Raw genomic sequence first — 13707 nt, forward strand, 5'->3', positions numbered from 1 at the left:
CCTGACTGCTTGATCTGGCCACGTTCCTTCAATACATGGCTTGTGTCTTCATACTCGTTTGCGCTGTTTTAATGAGGAAGGGCTAAGAAGACAGGATTGCAGAGTAATCATAAGAAAAACCTCAGGTCTTCTTGGGTGAGTGTTGTTGACAGAGTTTAAATAAGCAAAGGGGTACAGCACCAAGATGCTTAAAAGAACAATATAGATTATTGTGAAGAGAAACAACCTTTGTATAAAAAGAGGAGAGAGAAAATCCTAACTGTCTAACTCGGGAGGCAAGCAGGGAGGGGAAGTGCTCAAAGGAGCAAGAAGTCTCCCAGTGAGCCAATCATCACACTGGAGGAGATTATTTGAAAAATATTAGGAAATTCCTAATTTGAGACACATCTTCTGCAATGCCCCCGGTAGGATATTCTCCATATCCGTTTAATATCATGCATGGTCTTTGGTCTGGGGGCAGGGGAAACCCCTCTACACAGCCCATCTCTGATTCACTCCACTTCAAAAAAGAAGATGCTATAAGGTCACCTCTATGCTTGAGAAGAGACAGATGGTGCAAAATGGCACAGCATCAGTTAATTACTCTCAACATTCTACAACTAGGAATACATCTGTCCATCAATGTCCAGTTTTGACATTTATTTCCTTCACTATGTTTTCCCCTGGAATTAGACCTTATCAAAAGATAACCATATAAACTAAGTTTGCTATTCCAGTTTGGTCCTTGAATCTGTTAAACATCTTCATTATCCTGCATGCTAATTTACTGCTCACCTTCTACCTATTTGTATGGACTGGTAATTCCACTTCCTTGTATCTCAAGAGTCTGCATGCGCACAAAAGATTGTACCTTGTATAAAACTCTGTTGATCTTAAAGGCGCCCCTGGATTCATATCAGCACATCTGTTTACAAAGGCAGTAGTTACTTTGGATTGTGCCCAACAATGTCACTCAGTGAAATAGTGAAATAGAGAAAAGAGAAATAGTGCCTGGATGGATCTTGGGTTCAGTGATGCGGTCCTGCCTTCTGTCCTCATAGGTCTGAGGTCATATGGTTATGCAATATGTTCACAGTCACTACTGTGAGTTCTGGAATACAAAAGGGATACATTCTGATCTTATGGGGAGGAGGCATTATCTATCAGTCTGGTAGCTAGTGATAAGGGCATTTCCAAAGCAGGAACAGATTGCCTGAAACAAGAGAAGAAACATGGCAGGTGGCCTATGGGATATTAACTGTGCGGTTACTTGACCCAAAAGTGGCTCACAAAGTCTGTCAAAGTGGATCTTTGGCTTCTGCAATGGATCTTTGACATTCTTTGTTTTTAACTGGGTTTGGACTTGGAGATCGCCATACCAAAAACCACTGCTCTCAAGCATAAAGATCTGTAGCTCATTCGTGACATTTTCCCTGTTCTTTTCACATGGTGATGATTTGCTTGTTTTCTGACAGTAATGAGGAAAACAGACAGGAGATATACAATAAATGAATTATAAGGCTTTTGTTTTTTTTTATGGGGATTTTTTCTTTCACTTCACCACCAGGTGGGTATTATTTATTAATGGAAAATGAGTTTGAACAGCACCATAAAATACTATCTTCTGTAGAAGATGGCAGCAACCGTCTGTTGAGTTCACACGCTGTTCTACTAATTCCACACAACTTATCTGCATAAATAAATATGCCTCCTTGCTATGGGTTGACTAGGGGTGCTCTATTAGCAATAAGCACACACAAAGCTTCATCTGGACATGATCTAGATTTCTTTTTGCTTGTCTGTTGATACTTTAAAAGGTTTTTTACCTCATTTTCTATGTATTTTGCAGAGAGCACTAGCAATTTCCCACTTTCATGTTTATTTATATGTTCATCTATAATTGTCATTAAACATGTTTCCTCATCAATCTTCCAGAAGAGCCATACATTATCTTTATTTTGTTTATTTAGAATAATAGATAAGAACAGGAGATTGTCATGTAATGTAATGCATAGTATAATGTAATATTATGATAGGTTAGAATGTATTTTTCTGGGCTGGGGCGAGGGAGATATCTCTACACAGCCAGTTACCCTACTTCAAAAAAGATGTTGTATGGTTTCCTCCATTCTTGAGAGGAGGTGGAGCATAATGGCAGAGTCTCAGTTAAGTACTGTCAGCATTCCACAATTAAGGATACATATGCCCATCAGTCTCTAATTCTGACAGATTTAGTTCCTTCACTATGTCCCACCTCTAGAAATAAGGCCAATCAATTCTTTATATCTTTCTTTAACCATAAGAAAATTCAAGTTGCATGCAGACAACTCATTCCCTACCTGATTAGTCCTCCCTGGGGGTGTGCCACCAATAGGGAGAGAGCACTCTTCCAATGTGTGGCGGAAGACTCGCAACGAAGCTACGAGAACATCTTATCGCACGCTTATGAGGGCGTATGAGATGGCGGTGAAAGTAGCAAAACGTGAATTTTTTTGCCACGGAAATCGCGTCCGCAAGCTCTCGCCCGGCCCAATTATTTAGGGTAGTTAGATCCCTTACCGCCCTTGAGGGGCACCAAAATAATAGCAAATTGGAACTCGGCCGTGAGGCATTTGCGAGCTATTTTGCGGACAAAATCTCGTCTCTCCGCCACGATCTTCCCGCCACAGTTAATACAGTAAACGAACTGGAGGCCTGTTGGCCGCCTTTGGAGGTGACGTTTGATGGCTTCAGGCGGCTCTCTTCTTCTGAAGTGGACAAGTTGCTAGGCTCGGTTAGGGCAACCACTTGCCCCCTTGACCCCTGTCCATCATGGCTCCTCAAAGGAGGCGGCCAGAAGATAGGAGGCCAGCTCAGGGACATTATCAACCTCTCCCTGGAGTCTGGGGAGTTCCCTGAGCAGCTGAAGGGGGCAGTGGTTCACCCTCTCCTGAAGAAATCTACGCTGGATCCGCGGGACCCCGCCAGCTATCGCCCAGTGTCGCACTTGGCGTTCCTGGGCAAGATGGTTGAAAGGGCCGCGGCAGACCAGTTCCTGGCATTCTTGGAAGAAACTTCGGCATTCGATCCATATCAGTCTGGCTTTCGACCTGGCCACGGGGTGGAGACGGTGCTGGTCGCCCTGTTGGATGACCTCCGTCACCAGCTGGATAAGGGCAGGTCGGCAGTGCTGGTTCTTCTGGACCTGTCGGCCGCTTTTGACATCGTGGACCACGAGCTGTTGGTCCACCGCCTTGCCGGCACGGGGATACGGGGCACAGCGTTACGCTGGATACGCTCCTTTCTCCAGGACCGGACTCAGAGGGTTGCAGTGGGAGATGAGTTCTCGTGTTCCTATAGACTCCCTTGTGGGGTCCCTCAGGGGGCGGTCCTCTCCCCCACATTATTCAACATCTTTATGCGCCCTCTGGCCCAGCTGGTACGGAGTTTTGGACTGGGTTGCCACCAGTACGCTGATGACACCCAGCTCTATCTCCTCATGGACGGCCGCCCGGACTCCCCCCCGGAACCATTCGCCAGATGTTTGGAAGCAGTGACAGAATGGTTCGAGCAGAGTCGCCTGAAACTCAACCCCTCCAAGACGGAGGTCCTGTGGCTGGGACGTAGGGGGCAGGACCAGGAAGCGCGCTTACCCACCCTGGCAGGGACGCAACTCACCATCACGTCCCAGGCCAGGAACTTGGGTGTGGCCATTGATGCCTCCCTGACTTTGGAGGCGCAGGTCAAAAAAGTAGCGGGCCAGGCGTTTTTCCATCTTCACCAGGCCCGACTATTAGCGCCCTACCTGTCCCCCGAACACTTAGCCACAGTGATCCATGCAACGGTCACCTCCAGAATAGATTTCTGTAACTCGCTCTACGCGGGCCTTCCCTTGTCCTTGATCTGGAAACTTCAGCTAGTGCAAAACGCAGCTGCTAGGGTCCTCACTGGCACGTCTTGGAGGGCCCACATCCAGCCAGTGCTGAGGCAGCTGCACTGGTTGCCAATTGCTGCCCGGATCCGGTTCAAGGTTCTGGTTCTAACCTTCAAGGCTTTACACGAGTTGGGACCCACATACCTGAGGGACCACCTATCGCCCTATGCCCCTCGCAGGGCCTTGCGCTCTGCAAGTGAAAACCTGTTGGTCGTTCCCGGCCCTAGGGAAGCACGCCTGGCCTCGACCAGGGCCAGGGCCTTTTTGGTCCTGGCCCCGACCTGGTGGAATGAGCTCCCGGGAGAGCTGCGGGCCCTGCGGGATCTTTCAACGTTCCGCAGGGCCTGCAAGACGGAGCTCTTCCGCCAGGTTTATGGTTGAGGCCGGGGCTGATAATAGATCTATGCCTCCCCCGGGGACTCGGGTTCTGGACCCGAAGCAAAACATCATCAGGACCTCCTCTCCACCCGCTAGTAGTGGGAGGGAGGGAGGGGGAGTTGAGCTGCCATTCTTGCCATGCCGGCAATATTGGCAATGTTATTATTGTTTTATGGGGTTTTAATGGGGATTTGCGATATTGTTACCCGCCACGAGCCACAAGGGAGTGGCGGGCTATAAATTTAATAATAATAATAATAATAATAATGAGGGCCAATTGTTGGACTTAAATGTCCTACTCCTCCTGCTACTTGCTGGGTAGATGAGGAGCTGGCTTCTCTGCTATTGGTAAGTTGCCCCATTATCAGCTTCTTCCCAAGGCAAGGGAGAGAAGCCAGCTACTTTCTTTGCCTCCTGCGTTGGTCTCAAATTTCAGCACTCTGCTGGAAGGAAGCACAGATGAGCTGACAGGAAGGAAGAGAAAATCAAAACCAGAATGCAAAGGGACAGGCAATATAATGAATGACTCACATACTTTTGCAGTCAGCAAATGTCTTGGTAAAGTGTTGTGGGGCCTTTTGGAGTGGAGCGCTCTTCCAGCACATAGTTAACATTGCTTAATTGGCTCAGGTGAGCCAGGTGGGCTGACAAGGCAGAGTGCTGCAGTTGGAGGATGGGCAGAAGAATGAGGAGCTCCTGCAACTTCAGAATCTAAGCAGCTCCATTCCCTCTTGCTGGTCAGAGCTCTCTGCCTGTTGAACATCTGGCTAGGCTAAGCTCTCATCCAGCTGAAGCTTGGGTGAATCTGGGAGCTCCTGGCAAGGCATTTCCTCTGGGGAGTCCTCACTAACATGACTTGGGCTCACAGCACCTCCCCATGGCCCTGCAGCCAGCTGTCAAAGTGCTCTTTGATTTCCCTCTCCTCAGAGAGGCTGGGAGGATCCAACAGCACTCCCTGCCCAGCCAGGCCCTTGGGAGATGTGGGGGGATGGGAAGGAGGCAGTCCACCCCTTACAGCCTTACCTGTTCACCGTGTCCTTTGGGACAGTGGTCCCCAACCTTTTTATCACCGGGGACCACTCAATGCTTGACAATTTTACTGAGGTCCACTGCCCTAACGCTCTTTGACTCTGTTCGCTATGGTAATGTTTAAACATCCCTTCAAAATAAGATACAGACACGCCACAGCAATGAACATAAGGAACATTTTATTTTCATGGAAATTTTAACTCATGACAATGACAAATCAATGGGAACCCTGAGCTTGTTTCTCTGCAATGAGATAGTCCCATGTGTGCCTGCCAGATCGTGGATGAAGTAAAGGGCCGGGGTGGGGGGGCAGAAGGCGTTCTTCGCGGCCCACCTCCAGTTAGTCAACGGACCACATGTGGTCCGCAGCCCACAGGTTGGGGATCGCTACTTTGGGAGACAGGAGTTGATGGGAAGGAGGAAGCCCTCCTTAAACCAACCTTGCCTGGCCTGACCTTTGGGTGATGGGGCGGCAGGAAGGTGGCATCCGACTCCTCCACAGCCTGCCTGGCCTGGCCTTTGTGGGGTTGGATGGAAAGGTGGAATCAGTGGTGACCTGTGTAGACATTGTTGGATGGAGGAATAGGAGAGACAGTGTTTCTCCCTTGAAAGCAGTTGTTTTCTCCAGAACTGATGCCTTCCTTTCCTCATCCCTTCCCTCCCCCTCTTTCTCTCTTTTTCTTTCTCTACCTCTTTCTGTTTCTTTCATCCTATCTTTCTCTTTTCCATCTTCTCTTTCATCCTTCCTCCTTTTTTCATTCTTTCATCCTCCCTCCTTTTTTCTTTTTCCTTCCTTCCTTCAATTCTCCCATTTTCCCTTCCTTTCTTCTTTTCTTCCTTTTTCCCTCCTTCCCTCCATCCCCTTCCAGTCTTTCTTTTTCTTTCTCTTTCATTCTTTCTTCCATTCCTCGTCTCTCTTCCTTTTCCTTCATTTCTTCTTTTCTCCCTTTCTCCTCTTCCCCTCTTTCTTTTTCATCCTCTTCTCCCTCCCACCCTCCTTCCTTCCTCACTCTCTCCCTCGTTCTCTCCCTTTTCCTTCTTTCCTTCTTTCCTTCCTTCCTTCCTTCCTCTTTTTCTCTTTCCCCATCTCTCTTTCACCTTTCTCTTTCTGTCTTTTTTCTCTCTTCTTCTCTTTCTCTCTCCCGTTCTTTTCCCTCCTTTCATTCCTTCTTTTTTCCTTATTTTTCTATCTTTCCTTCCTCTCTCCCTCCCTCCATCTCTCCCTCCCTTCTTTTCTTTTCCTCTTTCTCCCTCCCTCTCTTTCCCTCCCTCCATCCCTCCCTCTCTCCCTCTACTTCCTTCTTTGTCTCTCTCCCTCTTTTATCCTTCCTCCCTTCCTCCCTTCCTCCCTTCCTTCCTTCCTGATCAATTCTCCTCCTTCTTTGGAGATCAGTTTATTTTTATTTATTTAATCATTTCATTTATATGCCGCCACTCCCAGAACCAGCTGGCCTTGTTATTCCTGAAGGTCTCCAGACTCCACCTGGATGTTGATAACCCAGCATATGGAGGAGGAGTCAGGAATCAAGCCCATCTCTTGAGATTAAATTCTGCTCTTAACCACAACACCAAGCTAGCTCTCAAGTTAGGATCATATTGTCATAGAAAAGAATTATCAGTATTTTAATAAAAACATTTAAACAGAGGCATCACATCAAAATCACAAGATGTCATAGTCCCATTGTATACGGCACTGGTTAGACCACACCTGGAGTACTGTGTGCAGTTCTGGAGGCCTCACTTCAAGAAGGACATCGATAAAATTGAAAGGGTACAGAGGAGAGAGACGAAGATGATCTGGGGCCAAGGGACCAAGCCCTATGAAGATAGGTTGAGGGACTTGGGAATGTTCAGCCTGGAGAAAAGGAGGTTGAGAGGGGACATGATAGCCCTCTTTAGGTATTTGAAAGGTTGTCACTTGGAGGAGGGCAGGATGCTGTTTCTGTTGGCTGCAGAGGAGAGGACACGCAGTAATGGGTTTAAACTTCAAGTACAATGATATAGGCTAGATATCAGGAAAAAATTTTCACAGTCAGAGTAGTTCAGCAGTGGAATAGGCTGCCTAAGGAGGTGGTGAGCTCCCCCTCACTGGCAGTCTTCAAGCAAAGGTTGGATACACACATTTCTTGGATGCTTTAGGATGCTTAGGGCTAATCCTGCGTTGAGCAGGTGGTTGGACTAGATGGCCTGTATGGCCCCTTCCAACTCTGATTCTATGATTCTATGATTCTATTTGATATTACTTCTCAAATTATACAAGCTCCATCCTTAGCCTATGTGCACATACTGGAATGTCTATAGAGGCTGTACATATGCGAATAGGTTTTTGGTCACTGCTGGCTTACAGTGACCCCATGTGGTTTTCAGGGCAAAAGCATTCCAAGGTCGTTTACCATTGCCTGCCTCTGAGTTCCAATCCTTGATGGTCTCCCATCCAAATATTGACCAGGGTCAACCTTGCTTAACTTCTGAGATCTGATGAGATCAAGCTAATCTGGGCTGTCTAGGCCAGGGCTACATATTCAACTGATCATTTACAACAATCTGCTGAGGACCATGAAAAAGCACAGGCAAGCTCTGTACAGACATTCCAATACATGTTCAGGCTCCCTGCAGACATTCCATGGCTGGGACAGAACTTGCTGCTGTGATCCCCCCCCCCCCCCGTGTGTGTTCATTACTCCCACTTGAACATCTGCAGTGGATCAAAAAGTTTGATTTTTATTAAAGTCTTGACAAATGCAATCAGAGTCATCTACCAAGTCCAGTTCAGGAGTTCCATGGTGAAATCTTTGACTTTCTTTTGTTAAAACCCACTCAAATCAGCAACAGGGTGCTCTGAGAGAGTAACAGTAATCCTACACAACTATTCTAACATGAGCACTTTGATTTCTGTGGGCTTAGTCTGGGGTAACCACACAGTGTAAAACGCCTGCTTGGGGCATTGAATCTTCCTGCCTAGTCAATAGGATTCCTGTTTAGCAATTTCCTGCTCCCATGGCACTTCTGGCATTCTGCCAGACATTGCAAATCCAGTCAAATCTCTTTTCACAGCCATGAGTGTCAGTAACATGATAGTTTAAAATGAAATCAAAATATACATTTTTCAGCATGGTGATTGCTGCACCCCATGCTTATTCTCATGTTTCTCTGTTGCAATGACAAGAATACTTACAGGACTGACTTTAATCTAGGCTGGATAGTCAATGTGTGACTCCAAGAACCTAATGTTCCCCCCACCCAGAGGTTGGTTGCATTTGAGAAAGGGTGTACAGCAACGTGCTCGAAAATGAGATACAAGATTGCATAACTGCAAGAATCCACATCCGATCTAGCACAGACCCACAAGGTATGCCAAGCTGTGCTGAATGTTTAACATACAAGTATGTGGACATTGAACGATGCTTGTGGTTGTTCTACTACAGGGATTATATTGTGACTAATCAACAGCCACTTCTGTTTCTCTGCTGCAGCCAATGAAATGCATCAGTTATAGTCTAATCATAAGGCCCCATTAAAAGCCAATCAGGTTGTTTGGCAGGAAGTGTAGGTATCTTGGGTTGACGTGTTTCCTTGTTCAGTATCTGTCTGGTGCTGAAAATGCCAAAGGTGTTATGTTGTGACTACTGAAGTCACAAACTGGTAATGAGGATGGGATTGCTGTGCTAGGCAACCTGTCCCAGCAAGCAACAGGATCTACCGCAAATGGGGAACCACGCTGAGCATTGGGTGCCTTGCTTGTCCTGGAGGGCTGTCTAGACTATGTGCTACTGAAATCACTGCATAGTCTCCCTTCTGAGGAGAGTCCTCATGGCTGGGTGCCACTTGAGAGAGAACGGCCCAACCTTCCACTGATTTCACTGCAGTGCCCTGCTGCCTGCATCCTGCTTTCTGAAGAGCCTGCCCATTTGGCTGCGGCACAACTACAGACTGGGCCCAGCCTCCGCTGATTTCGCTGCAGTGCCCTACTGCCTACAGGGATCATCTGATTGGTTCTGGCACTCTTGTCCCTGGAGGCCCAAGCAATAGTTAATCGCTATGGCCAGCACTGGCCAAGTCAAGGGATTTGATTTGAGTGTTCCCACCAACTGGGAATCATCTATCTCCCACCTAGAATGCTTCCTAGAGGCAAACAATGTTTCTGTACCAAGGAAGAAGCAGAGTACACTGCTGAGTGTTTGCAGTCCTAACACTTTCACACTTGCCCAAGGCCTCCTAGAACTAGCTAAAGTCAAAGAGTCGTTGTACAATATGATAGTCAGCGCACTCCAAAAGCACATTGAGATCCAGTTGGCTGAGACTGCAAGGCACCACACATTCAGTTTGGTGTAACGGTGTAGTGGTTAGGAGTGCGGACTTCTAATCTGGTGAGCCGGGTTTGATTCTGCACTCCCCCACATGCAGCCAGCTGGGTGACCTTGGGCTCACCATGGCACTGATAAAACTGTTCAGACCGAGCATTGACATCAGCACTCTCTCAGCCCCACCCACCCCACAGGGTGTCTGTTGTGGGGAGAGGAATGGGAAGGCAACTGTAAGCCGCTTTGAGCCTCCTTCGGGTAGAGAAAAATGGCATATAAGAACCAACTCTTCTTCTTCTTCTTCTTCTTCTTCTTCTTCTTCTTCTTCTTCTTCTTCTTCTTCTTCTTCTTCTTCTACCACCATGAGCAGAAGGAGGGCGAATCCATTATTGCCTGTGTTCAGCCCTTTGCCAAACTGCTCATTGCTGCAATTTACTCAAGCTGGAAGGATCACTTAAGGACCACCGTGTCTGTGGCCTATGGAATGAGAAAATGCAGCAGCACTTTTTTCCTTTAAAAGACTTACAGTATTTGCTGGCGTATAAGACTACTTTCCCCCCCTGAAAAACATGCCTCCAAGTGGGGGGGGGTCATCCTATACGCCGGGTGCACTTCAGTTGGGATAGTCATAGCTGCCCATAGTGTCCTCCGATGCCCGCCTGGTGCTCATAGTGTCCTCCCGATGCCCGCCCACCTCATTCTACATACCATCCAGTATTGCGCGGTATCCAGCGCAGCCACGGTGGGTCATCAGCGTGGCTGTGGCAAGCATCACCAGAGAGACAGGGGTGCCAGCCTTTTCGGCGTGACCAGCCCGTTATGCTCGGCAGGAAGCAGCAACGCTCCAGCCCGCCCCTTGTCTACGCAGAGCTCACACTTGCGCACTAGTGCCGGTCACAGGGAGATGCAGGGGCGGGCCAGAGGTGCTGCGGTCGCGCTGCAGCCGTACAATGGTGACAGTGACAGGTACTGTAATGTAATGTAACAAATTCTGTATTTTGAGTGGAAATGTTGGTCATCTTATATGCCCAGTCGTCTTATACGCCTGCAAATACAGTATACCTTCTAGAAGGCATTAGAGCAAGTTGCTGAGGTGACTAATCACAACACACAAAAAATATGTCAAGAGAGAAGCCCTGCACCCTTCCAGGCCAAACCCCAAGCAACACCAGTCCACTACAGGAAACGAAGAAGTAGAGACATGAGGAGATCAAGCATCTCTGCTTGTTGCCATCCAAACCTCACTCTCAAGCATGTCGTTCAATTTTTTAAAAATCCAAGAACTCCAACCGTGATAACAAGGCTTAGGAATTTCTGTGATGTGCACCACACTGAAATGAATGCCATCTACTCACCCATTGTCCAGGGTCAGTCAACATGTCCAAACAGAAAGAAGATCTGTGTCACCATACAAATGGTAAGTTCACCCTACATGATGGAAGTCAATTGAGGGTCTGCCCTTTTCATCACTCTCACAACTCTGTCCTCTGACAACTCTGTCATTTCCAGGCTCCACAGCTGAAACCCTTTGGCTTGCACTTCAGAGACTTCCATGGGAACAGATTTCCTGCAGTCAGCATCAACGCTATCCATGTGGAGTTCAATGAATTCTCCAAATACCTGCAGCTAGTCATCATGGAAGGTGACTGCACCAATCTACTAGGCCTCAGTTGGTTTGCACTTCTTGGCATCATTGTATCTGGGGTTAACCACATCTATTTGTCACCCCTAGACACTGTCTGCAACAAATTCGCTTCTATGTTTGACATGCCACTTATTTGCTACACCAACCCAATCATTTTGTTCTCACTCGATCCTGCAGTAACTCCAGTATGTCTGAAGGCTTGAAGAGTGCCATTTGCACTCAAATCAAAGCTCAGTGTTAAACTCAACCATCTGATTGTACAAGGTACCTTCGAACCAGTGTTGCACGCCAACTGGGAGACTACTGGAATTCTGTGGTCCCATCTCCATTTGGATTTTGCAGGACCATTCCTTATTGTGGTGGACTCCTTTTTTAAATAACTGGACGTGGTTCCTGTCTCTTTCATGATTTCCAGAACTGTGATCTGAGCACTGTGGAAGATTTTTGCAATTCACAGGCTGCTGGACACTCTCATTACAGTCCATGGGGCACAGTTCATGTCTGACGAATTCCAGGTGTCCCCGTCAGTCCACTTTATTTGGCATGTCACTTTGGCACCATTCCATCACCAACAGGCAAGCCGAGAGAATGGTGAGAACTACAAAGGACTCACTGAAGTGGCTCATCCATGGGGACTGGCACCAGCAGCTCATCAAGATCCTTACCCTATATCCACCATTGGTCACAGCACCACAGAGCTCCTCATGAATCAACAGCTCACTACAATGCTGGACCACATCAACCCTGACCTGACTTCTTCATGTCCTCCTGGCTGGGAGACAAGAACAGCGCCACAGTCCTTCACTACTGGGGATACTGTTTACATGCGCAATTACTCCAGTGACTCACCCTGGATACCAGCCATCATTCTTAAGGATACAGGACCTGTCTCATACGTGGTCCAACTCCTGGATGGGAGAACATTTTGATGCCACATAGACAAAATGTGATAGTGACTTCCTACCAATAAAAGCGACACTGTCCTACAACCCTTTTGAGCCACCTGTGGATTATCATTTGGAGCCAACTGACAGCACACCACCACAGGACTCTGAATATACAGAATCACCTGATGGCACAGCGCAAACGTCTCTGGAGCCCCCAGCCTCTCCTTCACTCCCTCCAGCATCAGATATTCCAGCTCTGAGTTCCCCACCACTTCCTGAATTGAGGCATTCTGGGCACATACAGACTCCGCTAGAACACTTAAGGGACTTCATTTGTGATTAGGTATGTTCATCCTCAAGAGAGGAGCGGTGTTCTGTGTAGACATTGAACTCTGCTTGTGGTCATTCTACTAAGGGATTATATTTTGACCAAACAATAACCACTTCTACTTGTCTGCATCAGTTGCATTAATGAGATGCATCAGTTATAGTCCAACTGCAAGGCTTGTTAAGAGCCAATAAGGTTGTTTGGTGGGAAGCCTTAAGTGTAGATAAGTATGTTGGGTTGGTGTATTTCCTTGTTCGTTATCTGGTTGGTGTTGGTGTTAATAAACAGTGGAAAATGCCAAGAGTGTTGTGTTGGGACTGCTGAACTCACAAGCATAACAGGAAGCCTAGAAAGGGGGATGACTATGGGCAGTGCTTTCTCCTTGCACGCAGAACAGCAGAATGTAACACTGATAGTTCTGGAACACCTGAACTTGATGTTTCTCTCCAAGCACTGTAGGTCACAAGTTGGAAAGGATGCTGAAGTTATTAATTTTTATAGCGTATGGAACATGTAGTATAGCCAGGAGATCAAAGGATTGTTTGGCAGCCAGACAAGGGAGGTTCAGAGAATTTCCTGCTTCTGCATTATGACCCCTAGTTGTTCCTTGCAAGGAACTACCACCCAAATTCTTGGAGGTCTCCCATCCAAATACTAGCTACGGTCGGCCTTGCTTAGCTTCCAAGATTTGATGGGATCAGGCTTGCCTGATGTTGAAGGAAGAAAGGCAGGAGGGGAGCTAGACTCAAGAGCCAGAAAGTCTAAAGGAAGCACATTCACATTATAAAAGAACTACAGAAGGCCAACAGGGAACCATTACTCACTCTATGCACTAAATGTCTGCATCTGAAAATTAATATGTAATGCATGAGCTGGTCCATATTTCCAAATGTTTGAGGAATATATTGTAATTCTACATTGCATCAATAGTTTTGCTTTATTGTAGACATTTATTGTGAATAATAAACACAAAATTGTCTTTGGAAACCTAACCTCTAAAGAATTTATTGTGGCATAATTGTTCATGTGCTAGAGCCCACATTATCAGTGTCCAGCTAGAAGCACACAGGTGTGGTAAAACAACTATGAAATGTAAAAGTTGTCATCTGTGCCATGTCTGTGCAAAATTACAAAGTATACAAGGTAAGCATAGTTAGAATGAAGTCCAGTAGCATTTCAGATAACAATAATATTGGTAATGTTATACTAGAGTCTCTCTTTGAATTTCCTATTGGATAGAAACATAG

This window comes from Paroedura picta, chromosome 1 (assembly GCF_049243985.1).
Source record: "Paroedura picta isolate Pp20150507F chromosome 1, Ppicta_v3.0, whole genome shotgun sequence".
NCBI lineage: Eukaryota > Metazoa > Chordata > Lepidosauria > Squamata > Gekkonidae > Paroedura > Paroedura picta.